We start from the raw sequence: 15,790 nt of genomic DNA on the forward strand, positions 1-15,790 counted from the left end.
GAACATGAGGCTCTGGGGCAATCAAAAATCTTCCTCTTACTACAAGGGTCCTGGCAGGCAGTCTCCCAGCCAGGTGCTGGTGCTCCACACCATACACTTGATTCATGAGAAATCCCTTTTTAGAAAGCAGTTTACCTAGCCACTTCATCATTATTAGTTGTTGTGGGTGGAAGATAGGTTGAAGTCCTAACCTCAAGAGCATAAAGATGTGACCTTATTTGGAAAAAGGGCCTTTGCAGATGTAGTCAAGTGAGGATGGGACCGTTCAAGTGGGCCCCAATTTAATAGGCCTGGTGTCTTTATAATAAAGGGGAATTAGGGCACACACAATGAAGACAGAGGTCAGGGTGATGAAACAGAAGCCAAGGGTCACCAAAGACTACCAGCAAACCTCCAGGAGCTGGGGAAACAGGCAGGGAACCCATTCTCCTTCACACCCCTCAGCCAGAACCAGCCCTGCCGACACCTTGATCTCAGACTCCCAGCCTCCAGAACGATGAACCTGTTACGTTTCTGTTTAAGTTGTAGAGCTGGTGGTACTTCAACCTTAGCAAACCCATCCCCTCATCAACATGCTTTGTACCATTTTTCCTGGGTCTGGCAAGCATAACTGCTGGGGAAATCAAGACAACAGCCACCTTGGGGAAGTTTGAGTCCCGGCCAAGATGAAGACTAATGCTGCTCTCGGAGAAATTCTGTTTGAGTAATCTCCTTGATTTATTCCCCCATGAAAGTAGCTTTTAGCAAATGTTCTTCATCTCACAGCCCTGGAAATGAAGAGTAAAATATGTTAGTGAAAACTCAGTCTTAGCGAGAAGAGGAATTTAGGGACTGTACTAGCGACGTGAACCATCTCTCTTTATTATACTATTGCAGGTGGTTATCAAGAGAGAAAATGTTTTTGTGGGATCAAAGCTTTGGGCGCCTCCATGATGGGGGAAGGCAGAAATGTATATAGGTACAAGTGCCAGCGGCTTCCATCTGCAGTGCTTTCTGTTGTGGCAACATCTGGTCTTTGGGGCAGGCTGATTTTGCATCATCTGTTACTCTCCGTAAAGAGGCTTTGCCAAATACTTAATTTATTGCTTTGAAAAACTTTTATGTAATTGATGCTTACAAATTAAACTACTTCACTGAACTCTGTCTGGATACTTTGTTTAATCATAAACCTACTTTTTCACTGTCACCATAGAGAAGGATGCTGTGGACACTGCCGGGCATCCCACTTTTGAACCTCCAGGTCCTGTGTAAGCCAATTGCTGCATGACCAGGTGCCAGGCTGTTAACTCCTGGGGGCTGGGCACCTCCTGTGGTCGTGTGTGTGTGTGTGTGTGTGTGTGTGTGTGTGTGGTGATGGGGCATTCCTATGCTTGCTTTCCTCTCTGTACATACATCACATATGCACACAGTGTGTCCCTAGAATGCGTGCTAATATCTTTCAGGGTCAGGATCTATATAATATAAAAAATTCTGAGTAGATGCTTTAAGCAAAGGCTTGTTCATTGATCAGTGCTAGGGAAGGAGGTGCTAAGTGGTTACCAAGCTAATCCCAGATTTCATGTGTCTCCTTACCTGATGCTTCTGGTGCTGAGGCCTCCTGACTAGTGGTAAAATGGTTTGTCTCCAGTAAGTGGACCATTTTGGCTGTCCCGAGAAGCAGGCTCAGCAGTGAAATGCTGTACACAGACGTGTTTTGAAACACACAAAATCCATGTGCATCTATGTTCTTGATGCCCTTGTATCCACCCATTGGAAGTCAACATTTCAAAGTGGTAGATAGAATTCTTACTGAATTCCAGATGTGTTTGGATGGTGCCTGGATTTTTTTTTTTCTTGTAAAGATCTGCGTGTATTCCTTTATTTTACTCTTTTGCGGTTTTTTTGGTTTTGTTTTTAAAGACAAGTTGTATCTGATTATGTTCCCATGACCATCATAATGAATGCTTTTTAAAGTGAGTAAATGCGGGATCCCTGGGTGGCGCAGCGGTTTGGCGCCTGCCTTTGGCCCAGGGCGCAATCCTGGAGACCCGGGATTGAATCCCACGTCGGGCTCCCGGTGCATGGAGCCTGCTTCTCCTCCCTCTGCCTGTGTCTCTGCCTCTCTCTCTCTCTGTGACTATCATAAATAAAATAAAATAAAATTCTTTAAAAAAAAATAAATAAAATAAAGTGAGTAAATGCTGTTCTGTTGGTTAATTCCTTACCATTTTAGAGTTAATAAGTTAAAGTCAGTAAATTCTGGTCTTTTGGGGGGATATATGAGCTTTCCTGAAATTACATGCCCAAGCTGTTGTTGAAATACTTTTGTTTGTTCTAATTAACTAAATACATTAGACTTTCCTTCTAGCCACCAAAGAGGAAGGGATATATAGCAAGAGTACTTCTTGAAAATTTTCTTAGCCAGGGGTGTGATAGTTGCTAGTGGTTCATCTTGCGCTAAAAGAGTGGTAATAACAGCAATTGGACTCCTTGGAAGAGAGTATTATAGGCTAATGTAATTATCCTGCTTTTCAAACTTAATTGCAAAGCAACTCTTGGTTGTCATGTTGCAGAAGCTGATTTAAAGATTCAGTTTGAGGTTTTACATGGCTGAATGATGGCTGAAAGAATCAAGTGGGCTGTTTCTTTGTAATTTGAGATCATCTTTTATCGTTTCTCTTGATGGCCAAAATGAAGATTGATCTGCATGTTGGCCTGTGGCTAGGTGGTTTTCAACCCAAAAACTTGGCTAAAGCTCTGATGGGCCCTTCCTCATTCCAGTACCGAGTTAATCAGGGAATTGTAACATAGTGACTTAGGGCAGGGAAAGTGAAAAAATTTAATTCAGGGATTCTAAAATATCTTTGAGAAGTAGCAGGCTTGTTCTTACACTGTTGAAGCAATTCCTTGAGATATTATAGTGCTGTTTGGAATTCTATTTCAACGGTGTTCATATATTTCTTTTTGTACAACCTAAGGATGGCCATTGGGCACAAAGTCATCCCCTTTGTGAAGGGGAGCTTCTGTTTTGGCCTCCTTCTGCTCTTTTCCACAGAGGCTGTGCTTCTGCCTCACATACTTCTGGAGGATTATTATGTACCAAGGATTGTGGACTCTTTTTCTCTCCTTTAACTAGATACTACTTGGCTTTATCACTACTTGGGTTTCTATTTTTTTCTTTGTTTGTTCTCATTATATAACCAACCAGTCGAGCTGTCTCCCTGATACTAAGCAGCTCTACCCAAGGAGCACTGTGTGCACTCACAGGTGAGGAGTTTTACTGCATTCGCAATGAACGTGTCTTCATGGCAGTCTTCCTGGTTCATGACTTTTCACTGTCGTCATTCCAAGTTGAAGGAGTAGACCCTGCACTCAAGAAGTGGGCGTGCTATTGGGAAAGCTAAGACTAGCATCCCAAACGTTAGATAACTTATACTCGTTTGTGGAACTCTACCCAGGTTACGGCTGTCGGTGTGTATACGTCTGTGCTGAAAACCAGTATGTTAAGATGTATCCTTTGTTTTTGCCTTACTGCCCTTAAGTTGGGCAGGTTGAATTTCAACCCTCTTGTTTATTACTTAAGGAAAAAATATAAAAACCCAGTTCATACTACAGTAAATTATCAAGGCTTTATACACAGTTATTCTGAGAGCTATAAGTTTGATATTTTGAGTTTATACTGATCTAGTGTTGTTTTCCAGGAAGCCTGTGAACATTTCTTTACAGTCTGATCCTCATTGCATTTCTTTGTGATTTTTGGTCATGTGAAGAAGTATCTTCAAGATGGGATATCCTTGTATAGTGGGCTTATTGATGTATTAAATCCACAATCTATAGTATTCTTACTAATTTTTGGTGTTAAGAAGTTTAAGAGAAGTCATAATGGGGAAGGGCTCCTTAAAGTAATTTTTAGTGAGCTGAATTTTTTTTTTTTTTACCAACTTCAATTCCTGTTCCCTTGCTGTCCTAGATAACTGAGCTTTAAGGTACATAAGATTTCTTTAGATTCATCTTAATTTTATAATTATTCTTAATAGTGCTGCTTATTCTTTCCATCTAATTCTGTGCCCCTCTAAATCTCTTTAATCCAGCTGTGCGGGGCACCTGGTGGCTCAGTCCCCTAAGCATCTGACTTTGGATAAGATCGTGACCTTGGGGTCGTGAGATTGAACCACATGTCGGTCTCTCTGCTTAGCAGGGAGTCTGCTTCACTCTCTCAAAATCTTTTTTAAAAATCGATCTGTGCTATCACGTTACTGTTTTAAGTTAGGTATAGTCATTTTGGTGTACTCCAATTAACTTTTGTCTGGTTGGAGCCATAGACCTGTTTCTGTTTTCATTACTCTGACCCACATGATGAAAGAAGTAAATCTGTACATGGAAAGAATGTTGGTGAAGATGCCCAGGAACTTTCTGGGTTTTATATGCAGGTTCGTTCGTTCGTTCGTTCTTTTGTCTCATTTTCACTCATTTGCTCAGCATCAACCTCACTTGCCACCTAGTACTGAAGGTAACATAATAAATACTTGTGGATTGAAGGAATAAATGAAATATGTCTGTGACCCTTAATGGGAAAATGCAGCTCTTACTATGTGTCAGTCTCAGGAAAAATGATCTTTTAGTTCTTCAAGTTTTTTCTGCGAATGCCTAAACTTTGCCATGTTGTAGGAGTGACTATGAGTTGTTACTTTTGTTTTGCTATCAGGAGGGTCGGGGGTGGGAGTACCTCTTTAGGTAAATGTGTTCACTATTCTAAATTGCTAGGATTGTTGGAAAATACACAAAAAACCACCGGGCAAACTGACATCTTTTACCTCCTAGATTTTTCTAATGTTGGGTTACTTCCGATGCCTTCAGCCTTCTCCTGAGGCCAGGCTCTGGTACCGCTCAGTTAAGACAGAAATCAAAAGTGGTGGCCGCCGGGGTGGCTCAGTGGGTTAAGCGTCTAGCTCTTGATTTCAGCTCAGGTCATGATCTCAGGGTTGTGAGTCCAAGCCCTGCTTTGTACTTTGCTGGATGTGGATGGACCCTGCTTGGGATTCTCTCTTCCTCTCTACCCCTTTTCTACCCACCCCCCACTCATATGCTCTCATGCTCTCTTTCTTAAGAAGAAGAAGAAGAAGAAAGAAATGGATGCCTGGAAAAAAATAAAAATAATAAATTTAAATTAAATTAAATTAAATTAAATTAAATTAAATTAAATTAAATTAAATAAATAAATGGGTGCCTGGGTGGCCCAGTGGGTTAAACATTTGACTCTTGATCTCATTCAGCTCAGGTCTTGATCTTGGGGTTGTGAGTTCAAGCACCACATTGGGCTACATGCTACGCATGGAGCCTACTTTAAAAATGACACAAAAACTTAAAAAAAAAAAGATTACCTACAAAATCTATACAATAAATAGCTCTCATTCAGCCATACTGGATGCTTCTAACTCCTATCTAGGAGAAATTCTAGATTAGTCCAATTTGTAAAACTGACTTTCCCCATGCTAGAACAGTTATTAAAACCTGTCCTCATTTTTCCAAATGATTCTTTCCAAGAATCAAACACTTTTCATCAAGCTATTTTATTAAAGCAGATTATGGAAATTAAATATTAGGTGAGCCATATTTCTGGGTGGTGGTTCCCTTATGTTTTTCAACACTTTACCTTATATGTCTCATTCAGCCAGTGTGTTTAATGAGCAGTTATCTTGATGACACCCTAAGTAGAACATTTATTAAGTATAGTCTCCTCACTTCTGAAAAAAAATTAACTTCTCTGTAGCAGCACATAATTTCCATTCTTAAAGCTCTTAAGTATTTATGCCCATTTCAGAAATACCAGAGCGTTTTGTGTATGGGTACACTTTCTTATCTAAGCAGGGTCAGCAAATTTATTTAAGTCTAGAGTGATAAAGAATATACATTTTGGTCATTGAAACCTTTCCATAGTCAACCCTAAATTATTTTTTGCTAATTTAAGTATATAAAATAAACTCTACTAACATTTTCTGAATATGTCTCTACAGAAGTGCTGAGTTCTGTAGAATGTAGAGGAGACCACTCTCATCCTCAGACTTTCAGGGAACCATCAACACTCCAGTAAAGGTGTGATGTTCCAAACATTTGTTTGACATCTGTGGAACTCTGAAAAATGAATTTTATAAAGTAGTTCTTAAATAGTTTATATAAAATACCACGTTCTTTCCATTTTTTCTGCTTATTTGCATTTAGTCAGCAGCTTGTGTCGATGGATGTGTCTTAGAAAGGCATTCTGTGAAAATAATAAATTATCCTCATATAGTTTGTTCATCTTTAAAAGATTTTATTTATTTGACAGAGCACAGGCAGGGGGAGCTGCAGGGAGAGGGAGAAGCAGACCCCCCACTGAGCAGGAAACCCGATGGGGGACTTGATCCCAGGACCTTGGATCATGACCTGATTCCAAGGCAGTCACTTAACCGACTGAGCCACCCAGGCAACCCTTAGTTTATATTCTTTATCCTGTTCATACCATGGCCTCTAATAACAAAGTGTTCCAGCATGTGGAAAAGTGAAACCCAACACACACAGGGCTTCACGAAGTTAACAATCATCCCAGTGGCTCTGGATGTTGAATTGATGGCCGATCCATAGCCCACAGTCGTGCTAATGAGAGGAGTCCCTTTAAGTAAACTTTCAACTATTAAACGCCGCTATGCTAGACACTGGGGCTGCAGTGATGAAGACATGAGCTTTTCCTCATGTGTATTACCTGCATTTGGGATTTTCATGTATGGGAACCAGTGGAGATTTTCCCAGAAGGCCAAGGATATATGGGAACATTGAATTGTTCTTTGATGCGTAATTATATAACCTTTTTTTCTGGTGCAGAATGAGCAACTGCAGCCTAACATTGACACAAAAGGAATTTGGTGTGCTGATGTTTAATTGAAAAGCGAGAAAAAAAAAGAAAGAAAGAAAAGCGAGGGGAGCTATTTTAAACCCTTCTTTAAGTTTTTAACCGAACCCTTATAGTTTGACAGTGTTCAAGTTTAAGTTTGTCCTCATTTAACTTTATCCTGTACAAATGCTAAGGAGCTTAAGCAAGGTCTATATGTTCAGAAAGGCAGCTCTTAACCCAGCATGAAATTCCATTCTTATTTATTTCTGTTTGCCCACTGCCAAAGAATTCAGACAACTGCATGCTTGACTTACAAATAGAGGACAAAGCTTTGGTCAGTAATCGTGTTTAAAAGATGGAGCTGAAAAAAAAATAAAAAATAAAAATAAATAAATAAATAAATAAAAGATGGAGCTGAAATAAGTTTATGTAAAATAAATTCACACGAGGAAAGAAAGCAAAATACACCATTACTCTTCTAATATTTTGCTTCCTGCCCATGGGGGTCCATCGAGTGGAATTGATGTAGGCATCCCAGAGGATGCCATCAACCTGTAGGTGACATTTGTCCACCCAGATCAGGAGTTCACTTCCACACTATAGGACATTTCTGAGCAAATTAATTAGGTTCTGACTTTATATCGCAAAATCTAAACTCAGTCTACAGTGCTTTTCATGTTCCCAGGCTATCCCCATACAATTTTGGTATGTGAATATTTTTGAGGGGCACCTGGCTGGCTCAGTGAGTGGAGCACATGACTCTTCATCTCAGGGTCGTGAGTTTGAGCCCCATGCTGGGCATGGAGCCTCCTTAAAAAAAATTGTAAATATTTTTGAAACCGAGGCCTAAAAGAGTTTTGTAGTACATACTTCCTCTTGCTTCCGTATGCAACATACATTTTGTCAAATAGAAAACCTTAAACCCGATAGACAGTTGACTCCGTGTGCTCGAGTTTTCATTCTGGTGAACATCCTTTTATAAGTCGTGTGTGCATGCGTGTCTTTGTTTGCTGGGAAGAACAATGAGTAAGGGGACCCCTGGTGGCTTAGTGGTCTGCCTTTGGCTCAGGTCATGATCCCGGGTTCCTGGGATCAAGTTCCACCTTGGGCTCCCTATGGGGAGCCTGCTTCTCCCTCTGCCTGTGTCTCTGCGCCTCTCTCTGAGTGTCTTATGAATAAATAAATAAAATCTTAAAAAAAAAAAAAAGAACAGTGAGTGAGCCAAGGGGAGAGCTCTTTTGCTCTTTCTAACACAGATGGTGGGAAGAATTCTCCTAGAACTGTCAAAAAAAAAAAAAAAAAAAGAAATAGAAAAAGGCAATAATGATAATCATGTGCCCTGTTCATCCTCTAGATTCATTTACAGCCGAGCATGATCTTGAATATTACAAGGAAATAAGCCTTTAAAATCAAATTATGGTAGAACTTTGCCAATTCATGCCTGACTAATTTGCCCACCCAGTAAGTAGTTCTTACTGAAATCTTGCTGTTCTTCTACTGACTTTGAGAAAAATGTAATAATAGGCTCTGGGGAAGGCTCATGTTCCTCCTTCTTTCAAGGTTCATTGTGGAAAATATAATGCTATACCTTAAGGTATGATAAACAAATAAAAGAGATCACAAATCTTATCTGGCAAACCATGAAGGGAAAGAAAACATCTGCTGAAAGGCTGGGTTCTGTCTTCTATCTTATTTTTAACCGTAGGATGTTTTTATGAAAACTGACCATAAATTTTCATATTGTAAAATAAAATTATATAAAAGCAATAAACTGTAGAGATAAATGTCAGAGAGCTTCTGTAAGGCTGTGAGGTTGCTTTTAACATGATTTAGTAAGACTTTTATGACAGAATTTTGTTCTGTCGTGAAAGTGACTTGTCTGTAGTTTGTATGTTGTCTGCTGAGATCTTTGGTTTGTTGTTCGCAAAGTAAGTTTTGATTCAGTATCAAAATTGACCTCATTTCTAAAACTCTAGTAGATACTAACCAAACATGTACCAGCAGTAAGGTTTTTAAATTCTATTTTATTGAGGTCCTAATTAAAGTGTCTTAAACCTTGAATAGTCACTGTATAACTTTTTCTGCAGTGGAGAAAAATATTACTAACTTGCTACCAAAACCTGAAAGGCTCAAATAAGTAATGTGATTTATACTTTCTCCAGTTAAAAGATTGAAGTATCAGATAAACAAGCTCTTCCAGTTATGCCATGTTCCCAGTAGAGATTCAGCTTGATTGCGTATAACACACATCCAGAGGTATAAAAATAAGTGTACAGACCAAAGAAAAGGCCCATTATTAGGTACCATCCCTGGGTCCAAGTATAGTTATAATGTAAAGTGTTGGCTATTTTTTAAAGGTTTTATTTTTTTTATTTATTCATGAGAGACACAGAGAGAGAGAGAGAGAGAGAGAGGCAGAGACACAGGCAGAGGGAGAAGCAGGCTCCATGCAGGGAGCCAACGTGGGACTCGATCCCGGGTCCCCAGGATCAGGCCCTGGGCTGAAGTGGCGCTAAACCACTGAGCCACCCGGGCTGCCCTAAAGTGTTGGCTACTCTTAGAAGTGAAACATTTCTTCTGCAGTACCGCTTAGTTCATTTGCATATTCATTTATCTCAATCAGCTATAAAGATGACCTACATTGCTGCATTGACAGGACTGCTAGATCACAGGTGAATGCTTCCCCCAAGTACATTTGACAGCAGACTGCTCATGTTTACAAAGGATCATTTTTTGCAGAAAGTAGCTCTTAGCCAAGACCTTTCTCTGATAACTTGACTCTCTGGTGCATCTCCAAAGATACTGAGTGAAGGGGCAGAGGGGAGGGAGCAGGAAATGAGTAGTTTTCTGTCAGGAGATGTCTGGGAACCGCCAGGTGCTCTTGGGGTGCGGGGCCAACACGAATGTCATGTCCAGGTAAGAGAACCAGCGAGCAAAAGCGTTCCATTTACTGAATTCTTAGCAGGATGATTACTAGAATCTGCTTTTTAAAGAGCTTATAAATGAAGGTTACAAATAGAAAGTGTGTTTTGCCCACAGTCTGGGAAGAGTGTGCCTCTCGAGGTGTAAGATGAGTCAGCCACACACATTCTCAAGGGCCCATTCCTTCCAGCCATGGAAGCTGCTGAGGGTGCTAGCAACTGCAGTGAGAGAAGTCTTCAGCAGTGAGGGAAGGAAGCTTCCACTTGACACCTCATCACCACCAAGTATTTATAAAGCATCTTCAGTGTCCAAGGCCTTCTGTGGATTTTACGTGTTTTAGGACTATCAGAGTTATAACATCCCGTGAAATTTGTATGTGCTGAGTATGAATATCCCTACAGCTCTTTATAGGGTTTCAAACTCTGCCTTAAATTATTTATGTACGTGTGTATGTCATCTCTGCACCCAGCGTGGGGCTCAAATCAGGACTGCAAGGTCAAGAGTCGCTTACTCTACTGAGCCAGCCAGGCGCCCTTCAAATTCTACCTTAATTACTCTCATCAGTCTGCGGTCTTACCCCAGCACCATATACCACCTATATTCATCATTTCCTTAGTAAAACTAATAGAATTGACTTTCAGAAGCATCATTCCTTATCTCTCAAGTACCCACATAACAATGAAAAGTAAAATACTTAATATCCATCTGCTTGTGTTACTAAAACAAATACCCATAACTGCCAAGTCTCTAGTGGTTGAACAAATATTTTAATAAATTAATATTACAAACCCTTAGATCTGGCATTAGATGCTTGGAGCCTATTACATTCTTAGCACAATCAGGCACAATAAATACTTGTTGGATGAACGATAAGCAAAGAAGTGATCAGGGGCGAACCACTGATAGGAGTTCAGTAATCGGGAATTTCAGCAGGGACGTGCAATGACCAGATTCCTTCTGCTAATCTTATTAGCACAAGATATTATAAAAATAGGTCTGCATTCATTGTTTGGATGATCTAAAATAGATCTAAACCAATTGTTTGGCCTTCCTAACGGCGGGACAAAATAGATCATACTTCCTGTCATCTGCATGATGCACTGCTCTTGCTGAGAGAATCTCGCTCTTGGCAAATGTGGAACAGTGACCAGCATGAAAACTTGAAGGTCACTCCAAATGTATATAAACAACATCAGCCAGGCCCAGAGCTCGTAGAGCATCTAAAAATAGATAAGTAATCCCTTATCTTGTTGCATATGAAAATAGTGTTTATATGAAGCAACATTATTAGAAATGACGTGTGGGAAAAGTATGTCTGCAGTGTCTTCTACAGTGTGGAGCGAGAAAACATGCTAGTATGACTTTGAAGCACAGGATTAGTACCCCTGGAACGGGGGCTGAAATTGTAGCCAGTTTCCCTTTGATGAAAAGAAACTGTTCATTCCTGCAGACATGTAGTATGCTGTCTTGTAGAGACTTGTCCTCTGGCCACAAAGTAATGCCCTGGGAAACCAGCTGGTGATGGTCATTGAAAAAGATGTATACCAGCACACCGCCACCCCCCAATCTTAGCTGAAGACCCCAAAGGTTTATTACTACTGTGACCTGCCAGCCCCAGGGCCACAGTCATTCTAAACCACATGGTCACACAGACCCAGAGCAGCAGGAGCTTGCAGAGGAGCTTAACCCAACCTCCACTCTGTGCTGACACTCATCACCTCTCCTCAGAATGCATTGGTCAAAACTAGTCACTTACCCGACTGCCAGAGAGACCTGGGAAGCGTAGCCTTCTCTGTGTCTAGGAGAGAGAACTGAAAAGTGGTGGGCAACTTTTGCAGTTCATGAACAGTATTTTTATATTGGAATGAGAATATGGTGTGATAAACCCTTCACCAGAGGTTCCAGTCTTAAATGGGCCCATTTAAGTCCAATTCCACATCAATTGGCTATTTCCTGAGCCCTGAGAATAACTGAATATGGCTAATTGCCCACCATACCAACTGGCACACAACGAATGGATTTGCGCCTGTGGCATACTGTTGGCCTAAGAAAGCACTCATTTTTACGTTTGGTATTTTCCAAACATAATCTGATCTATCAGTTTTTAAAACTGAAGAATGGCTGGGTACAAGTAAGTGGGGACAAAAAAATTGCCATTGATAATTGTTGATAAACAGGAATTTCCAAGGATTTTCCCCCATGCATACAGTGAACATTTGCCAGCAGCCAGGGGTGGCCAAGATAAAAAGTATTTAATTTTTCTTTCCCGCCCCTTCTACAAACCACAGCGAGCACGTGCACGCACACACACCCTCTCCCTGCTTATTTAGGAAGAAAAAATCCAACTTCTCTCGTACACCGGACAGAGCCTTCTAAGAAGCTAGGTTGCCTAAGTTGAGTGGCCATCAGTTACCTGTGAGCCTCACGTGGGAGAAGCAACGTGAAAGAACACAGGCTTGGGGGTTCACAGGAGGCTCCGTGAGAACCTGGACTCACAGGTGCTAGTAGGTGCCTTCCAGTGTGCGCAGGAGGGACCCGTGGCTGCCCGTGGGTGGCCTCACCTGCAAAAGTCTGCAGGGAAATTAAACGGTAAGTTCTCTCTCATTTCCCTGTGGCCACCGGGACTTTGTAGGATGAGCTGACCTCGAGTGATTTCCCACACTTAATCCTCAATGCTGCCTCTGTGACTTCCCAGTGTCCTCCAGTTGAAATCCAGTTGCCTCTAGGTGTCCTGGGTCTTCTGTGCTCAGGTTCACCACGAGGTGGGTGAGCGAGGTGGGCGAGCGTTTTGCTTTTGGCTCTCCTGGGTTTTCCCCTTCCCAGGAGGGGATGAGAGGAGAGGGGGCCTCCTCTCTGCTGCCTTCTCATCCTCCCACCCCATCCCCATCCCCATCTTACTTCCCTTTCCTTTCCAGGGGCTCCCTCGGCGCCTCTGTGGGCATCCCTGCCTGAGCCTCAATGGCCCTCTCTGCTGCCCTGTGGTTGCTTTACTTTTGCCTTGCTCGTGGGCTCTTTTTACACCCGAGTGCTTAGGGATATTTCTGTGTAAGTCCCCTTTCACATCCTTTTCTTTCTAAGCTCCTGCGAGCTTCAGTAGTTTTTGGCATTTTCTCGTACTTCATACTGTCTACTGTCATGCTTTATAATGTGACTAAATGCTTGTTTAAGTATTGAATGAATTCATTACATATGACTCTCTAGTATGAATAAGTGTAGGGAATGTTAGCTCCTTAATTTTTAACATTCTTTGGATGCTTAGATTACATACTGTGTACTTAGAAAATGAATGTCTCTAAAACAGAATTCAGTCTGGAAAGTGAGATAGTTTTAATCCATAGAATTATTCATCTTAAAACACATGAATTGACACCTATGAAGTTTTTTTACTCCCTTCTATGAGTTTAGCTTATAGCAGCCAAAAATAGACTAGCCTATCTTTGGGATAGGATATACCTAAAGTAATATTTTTCTCTCGAATAATTTTGCTGGGTTTATCCTATCCAGCTGGGTGATGTCCAGGAATGTGAGAGGAGGGATTCAGAGGAACTGGTCAAAGGAGATAGGAAAATTTGTACTTGACCAGCAGAATTGATTGGTGATTACCTGATGCTCAGATTTGTTTTTTGGTTGTGTGATCATTGCATCCTTGGATTCTTCATTAACTGTTGGATCATGTTTCTTAATAAAATTATTTATGAAGCTAAGATGAGAACTAGCTTGTTCTGTTCTTGGCAAAATCAGTGCCAGTGTAGTTAATGCACCAATCTAGCTGGGTTTTAATTTAAAGAACAAATTACCTCTAAAATAGTAATGAATCCCCCTTTGAAATAGCAAGAAGATGTCAACTCTTACACATGGAGTAATTATCATGTCATTAAAAAGCACAGTAATTTTAATAACCCAGGTTGTGTGCATTAAAGCTCTTCTTAAGAATACATCAGCCATGTGCTATGATCATATAATAATAAACTTCTTTTTATTTATGCTCTTATTTATTTAAGGTTTTAATTAACATAACCTAGTCTTTACAAAACATCTTATTGCTTTTGACTCACATATTCTCTGGTGTGTAATAATGGGTTCTTAGGATTTGTTTATTTTAGATCTCCTGCTTACTCCAAGTAAAGGGAATTTTGATACTAGGAAATTTTTCTTTTTTTTTAAAGATTTATTTATTTTAGAGACAGCATGTGCACAGGGGCGAGGGGCGGGGAGGGGGGAGGGAGAGGAAGGAGGAGGAGAGAAGCATACTCCCCACTGAGCACAGAGCTGGCAGTGAGGACTCAGTCTCACAATCCTGAGATCATGACCTGAGCTGAAATCAAGAGCCGGACACTTAAGCAACAGAGCCACCCAGGGCCCCTAGGAAATTTTTCATATACCGTTTGTCTTTAGTGATGTGAATGCCCATTTCTTTTAAAGGTTTTATTTAAGTTCTCTCCACACCCAGTGTGGGGCTTGAACTCAAAATTCCAAGATGAGGCTCATAACCTGCATCCTCCACCGACTGAACCGGCCTGGCACCCCAGAATGCCCATTTTATACTGACCTTTATAACCTTATACTTATAACCTTGTTAGCACAGGGGAAATCTGATAATGAGTCAATATTATGGAAATGTGTGGCACACTTTCTGCTTGCTGCTTTTTCTCAAAATAAAGGATCCCCTTTCCTGTCACCTTCTGGTAATATTTTCTCAATTTAAGTAACGAAGATAATGAGAAGGCTTTCATAATCCATGGTGGGATGTCTTATTAAGACTACTGAATTTGGTTGTACTTGGAATAATTTTGGGATTCCCTTTTTTTAGAATAAATTGCATCTGGGCCTGAGGGGAAGCACTTTGACTGATTGGCTTCAAATTCAGTATCTTATTTTTCAACCAAGCAGCTGTTCATACAGATTTCTTGGAAATTGGCTAAATAAAAATACAAGCAGTTTTGAAATGAAGGAAATAGTTGCTGTATCAAAAACCAGCAGCTGCCAGCATGTGATTTCTGTGCTGTATTTGTTTTTCCTAGACATCCTCATTGTCATATTTGATTAAATTATTGGACCAGGTAATTTCTTTTCCCAATTTTTAAGATCCCAGATGAAAGCAATTGAGTGATTTCACTGTATATTTTGTCTTCCGTTTCTAACTAATGATCACCATTGTTAAGTGTTACTAAAACAGCAACACAACAAAGCCCTCAGGTCTTCGAATTTCCAGTGGAACTTTATTTTAAAAATAAACCATGGTTCAAATAAAATTTAAATCCCTCAATACTCCAATCTCAAGTAGTTATTTGGCCTCAGAAACAACGATGAAGGGAGCACGGAAGCATGACAGGTGACAGCGTTAGCTTCATGCTTACGTAGTAACATGGCAAAGAAGGACAGTTGTAACAGACTTCTGTGGAAGTAGATGTACAACCAGATGGCTGTTCCTGGGCTCTTGGGGCAGGCAAATAAAAATGGGGGAGAATTTTGGAGGTTGAGAAAGGAAATTACTGGCACATAATATTGAGATTCTCTTCATCCTGTAGGTGTGTGTGCTCGTAGGGGGGCACCATTGTTTTAAACAGACTTTTGAAAGGGTTAGCAGTGGAAAAAAGGTATTTCATCTTTGTTTGTGTCATCTTTGTGTTTCCTGGTCTACGACCACAGGTGAAAAGCATTGCGCAGGACGGGAAAATTATTGGTTCACATCTCAGCCCTGTTAATGAGTCCGTGGTCAAATGATGTTGGGGCCGACCTCTCTTGCAGGATCTGGGTTTGGCACGTGAATAGCGTTATTATTTGGGCCCGGCGGTGGGGAGTGTGCCCAGAATAAAAGTTTGTATGTAACCTCACAACATTGTTAGTCGGGAAATTCTTTTTTTTTTTTAAGATTTATTTATTTATTCTTTAGAGAGAGAGAGAGACAGAGACACAGGCAGAGAGAGAAGCAGGCTCCTCCTTGCAGGGAGCCTGATGTGGGACTCAATCCCCGGACCCGGGGTCATGCCCTGAGCCAAAGGCAGATGCTCAACTGCTGAG

General features: G+C 40.9%; 1 protein-coding gene across 16 annotated transcripts in view; it reads left to right on the forward strand.

The window, feature by feature from the left end:
• NEDD4L (NEDD4 like E3 ubiquitin protein ligase) overlaps positions 1–15,790 on the forward strand; it is a 342,878-nt gene that overhangs the window by 225,370 nt on the left and 101,718 nt on the right. For 2 of the 16 annotated variants that reach the window (XM_072757966.1, XM_072757970.1), the window contains exon 1: positions 12,049–12,358. The exons of the other annotated variants lie outside the window; for them this stretch is intronic. The gene's annotated coding sequence lies outside the window, so the exon portion shown is untranslated. Of the gene's footprint in view, positions 1–12,048; positions 12,359–15,790 lie in introns of those variants that run through there. 16 annotated transcript variants of the gene reach the window in all.

This window comes from Vulpes vulpes, chromosome 5, assembly GCF_048418805.1.
Source record: "Vulpes vulpes isolate BD-2025 chromosome 5, VulVul3, whole genome shotgun sequence".
Lineage (NCBI taxonomy): Eukaryota > Metazoa > Chordata > Mammalia > Carnivora > Canidae > Vulpes > Vulpes vulpes.